Consider the following 13,421-nt stretch of genomic DNA (forward strand, 5'->3'; position numbering starts at 1 on the left):
TAGTCTTATGGATCGTCAGGCAAGCACGTTCCGAGGGAAATGTTATGTGGCTTTTGGTTTAACAGTTCAGATCTGAAAAGTGCTGCATGCAATAGTTGGCCTCTCTTTTCTTCTTGTTACAGGTTGGATTTTTCCCAAGGGAGTGTGTGGAACTCATTAATAAGAACATTCCTGAGGCACTCATCAACTCTGTGCCAAAGCCAGGTATGGATGTTACATTTGATGGTGTGCGGAAGCAAAATGAAGTCTTTTTTGGGGTGCATTCCATGTTTAGTACCTCCTTTATCCATGCCACATTGTCCTCTGGGTTGATGATCCTTCATGCACACCATGGGGCAGAGATTTGGCCCAATCCTCCTGTGTTTATGATTGGACTTGGGGAAAGTATAGAATCTTCATAGAATGGCTTGGGATGGAAGGGACCTCAGGGATCATCATGCTCCAACCCTCCCGCCTCAGGATGGTCTCCCAGCCCCCACATTTAATGTCAGATTAGACCAGGCTGCCCAGGGCCCCATCCAACCTGGCCTTGGGCTCCTCCAGAGGTGGGGAAAATCCCTTTTTGTATGTACTGGTTGGTAATGTTCTTCCCGTTCTGACGTGCTCTGTAGAATGTGCTGTGCTCGGCCTCGTCCAACGGAGCCAGACCTGAAATGACCTGGTTTCTTCCTTTTGTTGTGCAGTGCCCAAGAAACGCAGCAAGATCCTCACCTTCCTTCGTTCCTTGGTGAAGGCCCGCCCAAAGAAACCAACCGAGCGGGAGGTGGAGAAGGAAAGGGTGTTTGGCGGTGACCTGGGAGAGCATCTTCTCCGCTCGGGTCGTGATGGTAAGGAGCTGCCCATTCCTGAGATCTTCCTCTGCTGGGCATCTAAAGAAGATGAAAGGGAGCTCGTATCTAGCAGGGGGCAGGCTGACAGCAGTGGAGACACGTGTAATGGGAGTTGATGGCTGAAGGATAAAGTGAGGCGGATGCTCCTAAGAGACAAGCACATCTGTATTTGCTTCAGCCAAGCCTGGCTGGGCTTAGTGGATGGGATGTGAAGCACAGCCTGCAGCAGGACTTGAATCAGGAGCTCCACTGACGGCTGGCACGTGTTCTTCAGTCCCCCAGGTCCTCCAGAGCTGCGCTGAGTTCATTGAGCAGCACGGCGTGGTGCAGGGGATATACCGCCTGTCCGGCGTCGCGTCCAACATCCAGAGGCTGCGGTAAGAGTGCTGCGACTGACACAGCCTGAGTGCATCTGGTGTGGCTTTGGGCTTGCCTTCCTCTCGCTCAACCGGGTTTGCGTCCCTCTCTCCAGGCAGGAATTTGAGTCGGAGCAGATTCCTGAGCTCACCGTCCGTGACATTCACAGCGTGAGCTCCCTCTGCAAGATGTACTTCAGGGAGCTCCCGAACCCTCTGCTCACCCACCAGCTGTACGGCAAGTTCTCGGTAAGCACAAGGCCACGTCTTTCATTTCCCTCTTCCTGGGCCTCTTGGCAGATGGCTGCAGCAGTGCCCCAGCTCGGAGGCCCTTTTGCTGTCAGCCCCACGAGGTTTACTCGCAGTGGTGTACTAGCCTGATTGGTGTCTCGCTCCCTTTCTGCACTACTCCAGGATGCTGTTGGTGCCGCTACAGAGGAGGAGCGGCTGCTCAGAATGCAGGACGTCATCCAGCAGCTGCCCGCTCCTCACTACAGGTCAGTGCTGCCCTCAGCCTGCTGAGCTCAGCCCTGCTGCATTGCAGAGGGCAACGATGCGGTTCCAGGCTCTGTCTCACGCCGGCAACACGATGCCTGTGTATGCTGAAGGGTTGAAGGCTCCATGGGCTTACTTTATGGGGTCAGTTCCTGGGCACGGGGGCACGCTTGGTGCAGCTGATGGCTGCGGCTGTGCTGTGCTGGGGCTTGGTGCTGCAGCGTGGCACTCAGTCAAGTTGGATCTACTTCATCTTCGGTGACAGTAGCAATCACAAGAAGTAGCATGAATGGAGGTTTGCTTTCTGAATTGCAGCACGGCATGCTCGTTGGTGCTGAACGTTTGCCTCTCTTGTTTTCCAGGACACTGGAGTTCCTGATGAGACACTTGGCGTGTCTGGCTGGGAGCTCCACCACCACAAACATGCATGCCAAGAACCTAGCCATTGTGTGGGCTCCAAACCTCTTAAGGTAAACTTCTGCTTCTGTTTCAACGCTTCCTCTGTTCTCCAGTTAAGAAAAACATTCCTCTGTTTTTCTCCATCTAATGTGCTCTTCTCCTGTAAAATCTGTGGCTGACAGCAGAGCTGGAGCCTGGGCTGTTCTCCATCCCCACGGGCACAATGTCTAGGTGACAATTTCTGCAGTCTTGTTGAGATGGGACTGACGTGTCCTTGATCATCCAGGGGAATTTCTGCAGTGGCATCACTGATTGCCCACTGCGGAAGTCTCCAGAGCCTCAGCTGACAGCTTTTGGCTGCAACAATTCAGACTCGGGGAAACGGTCTTGGAGAAATGACTTCTAAAATCTGCCTTTTCTACAGATCACAGCAGAACGAGTCTGCCTGCGCCAGCGGAAGAGCTGCCTGCATGGAGCTGCAGACGCAGTCGGATGTGGTGGAATTCATCATCAACCACACCGACGTCCTCTTCTGCTCCAAATCCAGAGCAGACATCGCAGATGCAGCAGGTGAGTGTCTTCCTCCATTAGCTTGATCTTGACCTGACACCTTGATCAAATGCAGGCCTTCTCCAGGACCTTTGAGATTCTCTTTTACCATCAAGGGGACAGCAGACCTCTGGACTTCCATTAGGGTATGGCATCCTGTTGCTGGATGCTGAGAATGTCCAAGCCCAAACTTTACAAGGAGGAAACAGTCATTATTATGGTTTGCAAGCAGGAGAAGCTTGATGCAAGTGTGGCAGCAAAGCTTTCTCAGTTCCCTGCTTCCATTTCCTTGGGTTTTTCCTTGCCTATTTTGATACAGTAAGCTGCTCTTAATGATGACCATGTCCTTTGCCATAAACACACCTCTGCCCACATGGTTATTTTGGGCTCCTCTTCTTCCAGTGGCTCGGATAAGCAAGCCTGAGAAAAATACAGCACCTCCCCCAGAACTGTGGTGGCTGTGCTGCTGCTTTCTGATCCTCGCTCTTACCTGTGGTTTTCCCTGACAGGGCACAATTCTCTCCCAGGGCCCAAGACTGTGGGGGTCTCTTCTGCTGCCACAAAGCTGCTCAGCCTGGAGGAGGCACAGGCACAGAGGCGAGGCCACAGCACCTCTTCTGTGGTAACAGAGAGCAGCAGGGACATTGAAGTGGAAGAAAGCCCTGCAGCTGGGCAGGGCAAATTCCACACCGTCATCGACTTTCCATCTGACAGGTAAAGAGGACTTTCTTTTCCAGCACCTAGCATCATTGTTTGGGTGGGTTTTTCTGTTTTTCTGCAGAAACCAGGCAGTGCTAGGAACAAGCAACTGCTGCCAAGAGCTCAGTGCAGCTCTTCCCTCACCCTGCACCACGCACAACTCACAGCATTGGCTGTTTTCTCTCTCCAGGCAAAATCCACCCAGCAAGAGTGAGGAATCACCAGCTAGCAGTTGGTGTTGCTGCTTCAGGCTCAGAAAGCCATCCTCTGGCAGCAAACGCCAACTGCAGCGCAATGCCAGGCAGCCCTCAGAAACAGCAGTGGTAGTCCTGGCAGGTAAGGGTGCAAATGCAGCTTCCAAATCCCTGCTTTTCAGGAGCATAGAATTCAAGCTTGCTCTGCACTTCTATCTCTTTCTGGCATTCCAGCCCCTGCCCAACATCTTCAGTTCCACCCCTGATCAAGAACCACTGTCGTAATTCAGCTTGTGAAAGTTTGACACTAATCCCTGTGTATCCTTTCTAGGTGAATCGAGCCCTTGCCAACCCACAAGATCCAGGGCAAGTAGGGAGGATGCTCTGTGTGCTTGCATCAGTGGAGAGCTCTTAGGAAGCACAAATTGCTGCAGTTCCAACAGCAGCCTTCCATCTGACATCATTAATGGAGAGAAGGAGCTCATCGAAGTCCATGCTCTCATTACACCTGGCTCTGCTGAAGTTGCTGACCTGGGCCTGCAAGACACCACAGTCACCAGCCTGGATTGTAACCAGGAGTCTCTGCAGTGCAGCCCATCCCAAGCACAGTGTGAGTGCCCCGACAGCAGCACCTCCATGCAGGAGCAGGTCAGCATCAGTGAGGAGGAGCAGAGCCTCTTGCAGGGGGACTTTCAATCAGGCCTCCAGTCCCAGGCACCGGACAGCAGCACTGAGAGCTCTGAGCCACTTTCTCCATGACAAGACAGGATGAGTCCCATCTTCACCGTCGACCTCTCACACTCTCCTGTCTTTTATACAATAATAAAAGCACATTTGTGCTCAACCAACGCCTTGACTGCCTCCAGAGTCTTCATTCACACGGACTGGGATGAATGCAGCACACAGCAAGGCACCCCAGCTTGCAATGCTGTGGCTGTGGGGTGCGTGCAGCACAGCTCCGGGTTTGTTCCTGTTTTGTCTGGCTTTGGGATGTCTGCAGGGGGAGCTCTGCTACCATTTGGCATGGTAGCAAATAATCTCTCGCATCCTGGATGCTGCTCATGATACTCCCAAGCTTCCTGGCTGTGGCTTTGTGATGCTTTTCAGGGCTTTCTGATGCATTTTGATGCCTTGGATGTTGCTTAACACCTCTCTCCTCCCATCATGTCCTTTCCTGGCTCCCACCTACGAGCTGGCCGTGCAGATCATCTCCAGACCTGTCATCAGCACACTGCGGCAGGAGAAGCTCCCCCTGGCCAACGTCAGGCAGTACTGCTTGGTCTGCAGCTCAGTGGCCATTTCCCTTTTAGGCGGCTCCTGCAGAAGAATCAAGCAGCAGAACCTTTTGCTCACCCTGCACCACACAAATGCTGCAAAAGCAGAAACAACCTGGGAATCTCTGGTTTGCAAGACTTCACAGACACTTATTGACTGTGTCTGATGGTTCCCTCCCATCCTTGATTTCCTTCTCCCCTTCTCCTCGTCTGATCCCACTGCTGAGCCATGATCAAGCTGCCCAGTGTGGCAGAGCATCGTGCAGAGCCGTGCTGGCACCTCCTCCCTTTCCTCTCCTGCAGCTCAGCCTGCAACCTGAGCAAGTTTTTTTCTGAGAAAGTGACCAGCTCTTTTCCATCCCTTTGCCCCTACAAACAGTTGTCCAGAGGATCTCATCCAAGAATTCCTGGAACAGCCTGCAGCTGGCTCTCCTGAAGTTCAGGCTCCTGCCTTTGCTTCCTGCCAGGCCCGCATTCCTTGAGATCACCAACTCAAGGAGGGCATGGTCACTGCAGCCCTGACCGCCTCCTGTCGTAACCCCTGGTGTGCACCATGTCCAGCACTGCTTCCTTTCTGCTTGCTGTGCCCAATGCCTGCACCACAGAGTGATTCTCACTGCACTCCAGGAGTCTGTCAGATTGCTTGCAGCCAGCCATGCTGATTTCCCAGACTGACTGGAATCCCCCATCAGGATGAGAGTCAGTGAGTGCGATGCTTCTGCTGGCTGCAGGAAGCAGCTCCCACCAACAGGCTCTCTTTCCAGGCGGCTGTAGCAGACCCTCACCTCCAGAAGCCCTGCACTGCTGCACTTCCTAATTTTACCCACAAGTTCACAACCTGCTCATGGCTCTTCTGAGTTCTTTGCAGTCAACTTCTCATCATAGGGGGCAAATCCCTTGCCTTCCAGAATTCCATAGTATCAATTGTGTCTGCTAATGTCAGGATTTTTTTTCTTTCTTTTCTTTTTCCATTTTCTAGGTAGGAAAATGAATTTCTGAGCCAGGAGAAGCAGAAGTGAAACAGTCTTCCTGGCACTGCTCAGGTTGCAGGAGTTGCCAAGTGCTCCTCAGGTAATGTGTGCTGAAGAGCTGACCTTGGTGGCAGGGGCTGTGGCTGCATTTTGTGCCTGTCATGCGGGAATCCAAGAAAGCCTATTCAGAGCAGGAGCTGCAGAGCGAGATAAACATCACGAGAAGGTAAGGCTGAGAAGCAAGGACACCTCCAGAAAGAAGAGAAAAACTGAGTCAAGTGAGCTGCGTGACGGCCGTGTGATGCTGACCATGATTGGAGGAAGAGCGCATGGCTGGGAATGACTGATGGCTCTGGTTGGATGGGTGCCTGTGTGCACAGAGTTAAGGAGTGTTTGTGGGATGTTTTGCTGGCATCTAACGGCTGTAAGGGGAAGTCAAGAGAGAAAACTTGTGAATGCATATAAGGGATGTTAAAATCTGGAACAGACTGTTTGGATCATTCACAGCTGAGTCCAGATTGCCACACTGCCAGAACCTGGGGCCTAGGATTTTCCTGTAAGAGTGCCAACTGCTTATTTTAAATGATAAAAAGTAACATTGAAAAAAGCTTCCCTCCTTGCATTAGAATAAGGCATTGATATTTGATGTTTCTGTCTTTCCATTCCTTTAGCAGCCTGGGTGTTGATGCAGCTGCATGCATCTGCTGCCCTCCCCTTCTGTTTTGTGTAAAAGAACAGTAAAATATGCAATCAGTGTGAGATCTTTCTGAAGTATTTTACTTTATTTGCCCCTAGGCTGCAATGGCTGGGAAATGGCAGTGTCACCCAGGAGCCCACACGGCGACCTGATGTCTCATTGTTGGGGTCTATTGGAAACCACCACGATGACAAAAGAATGCCTGGGATTCCTCCGGCCCAAATGCCAAACCTTGCACTTGGCTGTGCTGAACCTCGTGAGGTTCACCCAGGCCCACCTCTCAAGTCTGCTGAGCTCAAACAGATGTCATTTTTCTCGTGTCCTTCCATTCCGAGTCCATCTGTTCCCCAAAGCAAAAGAATTTGGAGGGAACCACCGACAGTTATGTGAGCGATTTCAGCGTCTATTTCTGATCATGGCAACAACTTCAGAGGTCACACTTAATTTACGGTGCCCGTTGTAATTCTGACCAAGGCTGCAGTTGCAGCTGACTTCCCAAGGCTGCAAGACGTGGTGGTGACACAGCCTTGTGCTTCTGCATTGGTGCTCATCCCACGTTTCCTTTCTCTGTCTCGCAGGTCAGCTCCTGCTGGAAGCAGATGGTATCCCAGTGTGAATGAAGGTCAGTGCAGGAGCAGCTGCTGATGGGAGGAAGGAAGTCCATGCTGAAGAGCTCTGAAGCATCTGCAGGTATGGTTCTGGAGGAGGCAGCAGTGATGTCGGAGGGCTCCCCAGCAGGAAGCTCTCTCATCCAAATGCTTGCTGAGTGGTTGGAAGGGAGCTTTCTGCATGACAGCAGCACCAGCTGCTTGCTTCAAATGCTGCAAAGACAAGGATTAGCACGAGTTCCAGTATCTACAGTATCATCACGAATCACGATAGGATTACAATGTGTCCTCATACAAACGCAGCCATTTCTCTCTGAGTCCAAAGGCTGTCCGGAATGCATCTTTGAGGTCTCTCACACCAAACCACTGCTGTCCGTGTGGGATCTGACTCATTAGGGTATAGGGGTTAGGAACCACAGGCTGTCTTTTGAGAACGGGTTCAGTCATTTCCTTACATCTTGCACCAGCCGATACGTGCCGTCTGCCTTCCGTGCCGACAGGATTGGGGTGTTATAAGGCCACAGACAAGGTTCCAGAAGACATCCTTAACCAGTGTCTGTGTTACAGCTTTTAGACCCACTCTCCCTTCTAAGGCTATGGGATATTGTTGCTGTTTCACAGCTCCACTCCCTCCTTGGGCAGTTCTTTGTAAGGGAAAATTGTGAGTCCACCCCGATTTCCTTCCCCTGTCCACAGCTTTGGATTCATTTCTTCTTCATCACAGCTGTTAACACATTCATTGACCCCTGATATCTGTTTCACAGACTTTCAGCTGTAATCCTCATTTAACTGTTAAATCTCTCCCCCATAAATCGGTCCCTGCTTCAGGCATGGAGAACAATTGCCCTGCAACTATTTTATCTTTCCATTTCAGTTCTGTGGTCTCCAAGAGTGGAGCTGTCATTTCTGATCCCTCAGCCCCAGTTATGCACAACAGCCATATCCAGATACATGTCTGGTACCTCTGAACTAGCTAATGCTGTAGGATGGAATGTTGTTTCTGCACTGGCTATCAAATGTGGGATTGCTCTGAAGCAGTACAGCACCATGTGTTTTGTAATTTGCCCTTAGAAACAGTTTGAAAAAGTAGAAAGACTTTATTAGTATTAGTAAAAAGAAGTTATTTCATAACATATTTTAGAAATACAGTTGTTCAATCATGTGATCAATTCTCACTTACAGAACTGTAATAGTTACAAATAGTATGGGTATAGCATTAAGGACCAGAAAGCATGTTGTAAGGCCATTCTGTTTGGATAGGAGAAGCTCAGCAAAAGAAAAACAGACTCCAAAGAAGCCAGGGCCTCCACACAAGGCCGAACTGACTCACTCTGTGGGCAGGTTGGGATGCAACAGGCAGGCATCAAGAGACTCCCCTCTGTCCTCCTTCCAAACTTCTCTCTCTTCAGGGATGAGCAGGTGTCCAGAAATAGTGGCCAAGTGTTGATAAGCATCTGTCAGGCGTTCAATAATTAGTAGTATACCTGCTGAGCGAGCAACAATTGGTGTTTAGCCAGTCACACACACACACACAGAATAGCCCGGGTTGGAAGGGACCTCAAGGATCAGGAATCTCCAACTCCCTGCCACAGGCAGGGCCACCAACCTCTGTAGCACTGCACCTATGCACATTGCTGGATAGAAAGTGCAGTGTGGGAAAAAACTGTATGCTGTGGATGCAAAGGGTGAATCAGAATGGCTTAACAGCTCAAATTATGAATGTATTTTCACCTTCACATTACCCATACAATGTCTGAGAAGGAGCTATCAGACTTTTTGTAGCCAAAACTTACTCTGCTAGTTGAAAAGATGTGGCAAGAAAATGAGATCAAAAGGGGAGGCAAGAGCAGCAAAGGCAGCAGCCAGATGTTGGAAAAAGCACCCAAGAAGACTGAAACAAAGCAGACATCATCTCTCCAGAGCGACTGTTGCCAAAGATCAAGCTGTGGCACGTAGCTCATAACAGGTCAAAAGGCTGCAGACCTTCTAACCATGGCTCTCTCTGTCTCTCAGCTTCCTGCATTTGGGCCTTATGCTCCCTTTCTTTCACCAGCCCTCATGTGAAGTGCCTAGCTGATGGCAGCCCTGCTCAGCCTCAGAGAAAGGTGACCCCAGCCAGCACTTCTGTGCTTTGTGTCCTGTGTCAGCAATAACTCTGAGTAACTAATGCATTCAGGAAAATCAGGGTCTGTTCGTGGACCATTTGCAAACATAAAGAGATGCCAAAACCAAATGGATAACTGACCTGTTATGCATGATTATCCCCACCTCTTCTGTTTGCAGCTCAGTGACTGTGGGCAGCCAGTCGAGCCAATGCACACCCCAGAAACATCAGACAAGGCACTTCTGACCTCGTTCTTCCTGTGACCTTACAGCACTGCCCTGCAGAATGAATGTGTGTCTTCAGAGATCTCTCTTGGCAAGACTTCAAGAGCAGCTCAGTCAGTAGTTCACAACTTCACACCCATCTGGCTGTTAGATCTACGAGGGAACTGTTAATGTCAGAGCTAGAACATTGCCAAGCTGCAACAAAAGCTGCATGGCAACGCAGTGTTGATGATCTCCACATCTTTCCGGCAGTGAAATTTATTTTTAATTCTCTGCAGGAAAAGGTTTGTGCCAAATGACAAAGGAAAGAACCCTTCCTGCAAAACGTCTGTTAGAAAGCAGCATGTTGTCAGCTGGAATCATGAGTTATTTCAGCCCTCACTGGGCTGATCTGGAGAAGGGCTGTGCCAAGGTATTTACAGATGTCTTCTGATGGGTTTGAAGCATTTCTGGCTTGCGGGGTAGGCATAATTCTGCAAAGCTGGTGGATTGCTTGATCAATCTGAAATACAAGAAAGATCAATAAATGACCAAAAAAAAAAAAAAAGCACCCAGATATATTGATAGCTGCATTAAGTACTACATGATTCCTTTCAGCTGTATGTTTTTTTTTAAATAAGAAAGTGTAGAGCTGCCAGTTCCCTTATCCATCCTTTCAAGTTCCAGGCTAAGTGAGAAATGTTATTCCTCTCAACTGGAAGATGCATTCTGGGAAGAATGGTCTTCAAACTATTTGCGTTTCTTTAAGACATTCAGTTATGGGAAAATAAAACAAAGCAAAACAAAACAACAAAAAAAACCACCAACAACCTCTATATTCTGAAAATGAAAAAAAACCCTTTTGACTTTCTCTTGACTGTCTGAAAAGTATAACACATCACATACAAATGTTTAAGGAACAAAGAGCTGTCACGGAAAAGGAGGGAGCTGCTCTTTTACCTATCAAACCTTCCACATCTTTGAGTGTCTGCCAACAACCAGAATGTGTGGAGGCCCCTTCAGTAAATGGAGGGCAATGATGGCACTGCACTTACATTAATCCTTGATGAAATAGTACAGCACTGATAGAAACTTCCCAACACTCTGTGCTGATCTGAAATGCTCTGGCAACTCTTTGCAAGAGGCACTTCATGCTGAGTATTTTTATGTCATTGCTTGCTTGCTGGTATCACCTGTGCTGAGCTAGCTGGACAAACCCAGATTGGCAGCTCCTCAGATGTGTTACCAGCTAATTTCTCACTGATCATTAGAAACAGAAAGTTAATTCTGCTGGGAATTTAGCCAGCTTTCTTGCTGTGTATTCATCCTTGGCATAACTAATTCTGTCTTAAACATGTTTTTGAAACACTCACACGTTTTACCAACAGATAAGTAGATAAGAGACCAAAATGCTGAATGTCACGCACACATTGCTCCAAAAGTAATGCCTGCTGTTGATTTCGATGGAAACTGCAGCTCTGCTGCCATCTGCTGGCACGACAACAGAATGTAATGGAGTATTTGTAGGAAGGTTCAGCCTCTGCTGCCATACCACCAACAGTCACCTCTGATATCACGGGCATTCATCATTATCTTGCAGGAGGCCGCCACCGCAACTGCGAAGAACGTCTGCTTTATCCGAGACGCCGTCCCAGAGCGTTATGTGGAGACTTCCCACACTGCGGCACGTCCTCCGGCATCACCGCGAAGTGCGGACGCCTCGACCGCCGAGGTTCGCCGCTTCGGAGCCGTTCCCGCCAGAAGCGCAGCGACGGCCCGCGAGGCGCGGCGCGGTTCCGGCCGCTTCCCTCACTCACGGCTCCCCGAGGCGACGGAGCGGCCGCGCGGCTCTCGGCCGGGCGGCTCTCGCGAGAGCGGCCGACGCGGCGGGGACGTCGCCGGGGCTCGCCTGGAAAAAGCCTCGGGGGCGGAGCGGAGGCGGCGGGGCGCGAGGATCGCCCGGGCCGCTTTAATGAGGAGAAGCCGCGAGCCGCTCGGACGCGGGACCGCGCGGCGAGGGCGGCCGTCGGCGCCGCCGGGCGAGCGGTGAGTGCGCGGCTCCCGTTGACGGCCCGGCGGCCGCAGCTCCGGAGGCGCCGAGTGGCCGCGGCCGCGCCCGGCGGAAGGCTGACGCCGCAGCTGCGGAGCCCCGGGTGCTGCTGGGCGCCGGCAGACCGGGCGGCTTGTGGAGATGGAAGCTGCGGGTTGTGTCGGTGAAAGACACGGAGAGCCTCAGCAAATTCAAGTGCAAGGTCTTGCACCTCTCTACTTTGCGCTGGTGAGACCTTACCTGGAGTCCTGTGTCCAGATGTGGAGTCCTCAGTACAGGAGAGACGTAGACCCGTTGGATTGTATTGAGTGGAGGGCCATAAAAATTATCCAAGGGGTGAAGCACCTCTCCTATGAGGACAGGCTGAAAGAGCTGGGGCTGCTCAGCCTGGAGAAGAGAAGGCTCTGAGGTGATTGTGGCATTTCAGGATCTCAGTGGGAGCTACAGGAACAAAGGTGATAGACTCTTTATCAGGGTCTGTTGTGATAGGACCAGGGGAAATGGTTTCAAGCTTAAAAAGGATGGATTTAGGTTAGATATAAGGAAAAAGTTTTTTTACAGTAAGGGTGGTAAGGCAGTGGAACAGATTGCCCAGAGATGCAGTGGATGCTGTGTCCCTAGTGACTTTCAAGGTAGTGTGCTGGATCAGCCCCTGGGGAACCTGATGTAGGTGTAAATGTCCCTGTTCATTGCAGAGGAGTTGGACTAGATGACTTCTAAAGGTCTGTTCCAACCCTAGCGATTCTATGACAAAAGACACAACCCTAAGGACTTTATGATAAAAGACACTATACACACTCTCTTGGCTTTGATTTCTGTCTCTTGCCACTTACTCTTCCTTTCCTCCTGTCACTAATACAAACATCTCATTTGCTTTTCTCTATTTTGTTTCCATGTAATCTATTCTAGTGTCTTCGGATGCCTTTCTTGCACTCAGTTTCTTTGTTTCCTACACAAAGAAAACCCACCCGTGACCCTTTCTTCCCCCCACTCTTCTAACTTCTTTCCAGGCATTCCATTCCTAAACTTATTGGTATTCTGAACTCTCCTCTGATTTCATCATGGCAACAATCCATCCTCCATCCTTGACATCTCTCTAGAATTTCTCTCACTAAAGCCTTTGACTGCAGCTGAATCTCAGATCCACATCAGTATGCTTATCTTTTTCAAATTATCAGACACCTGCCTCACATTTAACCAGGCTTTTCTTACTGAATTCTTGCCCTTCCTCAGGGACTGTATCCTCTCTGATCTTCTCTCATTATTCTCCAACTTTTTTTTTCCAGTTTTGTTTTGGGGGGGGTGGGGTAGGAGCAAGACAACACCTTTAACTTCCTCTGGGTTTTGGATAAATTTTTTGTCTCTATCCACGCTGTCTGTGGATAATTTTGTCAGGAAACAAAGTCAGTTCCAAATTCTGAGACAGAGGAGCAGATTAAAACTTGGTTTTCTCTCTTTGGTGCTCTCTTCCAAACATTCAGCATTCCACTCTAGCTGTGACTAGAGGTAAACTCATTTTCTCTAGGCCACCTGGCAGCTTTGTGTCCTGTTTGTTCAGTCCTTAGTCACTGAGGTTATGGCCTGTGACTAGAGTGCTGCAGCAGTGTGACAACCAGAATAACAAATGGCCACAGAGTTGAATTAGGTAGAAATGTGTCAGTTTTGAAACGAGTGTCACAGTACCTTGAAGAACACCTACAAGAAGATTTACTGTCATTAAAAACTAAGTATTTGACTCGGGTGTTCAGCATTTGTGTGCGTGCTGCATGGCCTGAATTCAGTGCTCTACAAAATTTTCTGTTGTTTGGCATAAAAGAGGTCTGGATCCTGTACTTTGCTACCCTAGTATCTCTGGTTCTGCTGGTACATCTCTTGTGCCTGGAGCTGGCTCTCCATCTAACTGAGGCATCATCTTTAACACTTAAAAAAACAAGCTCAAGGAAAAAAGGTTTTGGTGATGTGACATGAAAATAGACAGCACAAATACAGACC

General features: G+C 49.7%; 1 long non-coding RNA gene across 1 annotated transcript in view; it reads left to right on the top strand.

The window, feature by feature from the left end:
- The window catches only part of LOC149912493 (uncharacterized), a 215,133-nt gene that overhangs the window by 2,608 nt on the left and 199,104 nt on the right, over positions 1–13,421 (top strand). The window lies entirely within an intron of this gene.

Source organism: Phasianus colchicus, chromosome Z (genome assembly GCF_987193195.1).
Source record: "Phasianus colchicus chromosome Z, bPhaCol1.hap1.1, whole genome shotgun sequence".
Classification (NCBI taxonomy): Eukaryota; Metazoa; Chordata; class Aves; order Galliformes; family Phasianidae; genus Phasianus; species Phasianus colchicus.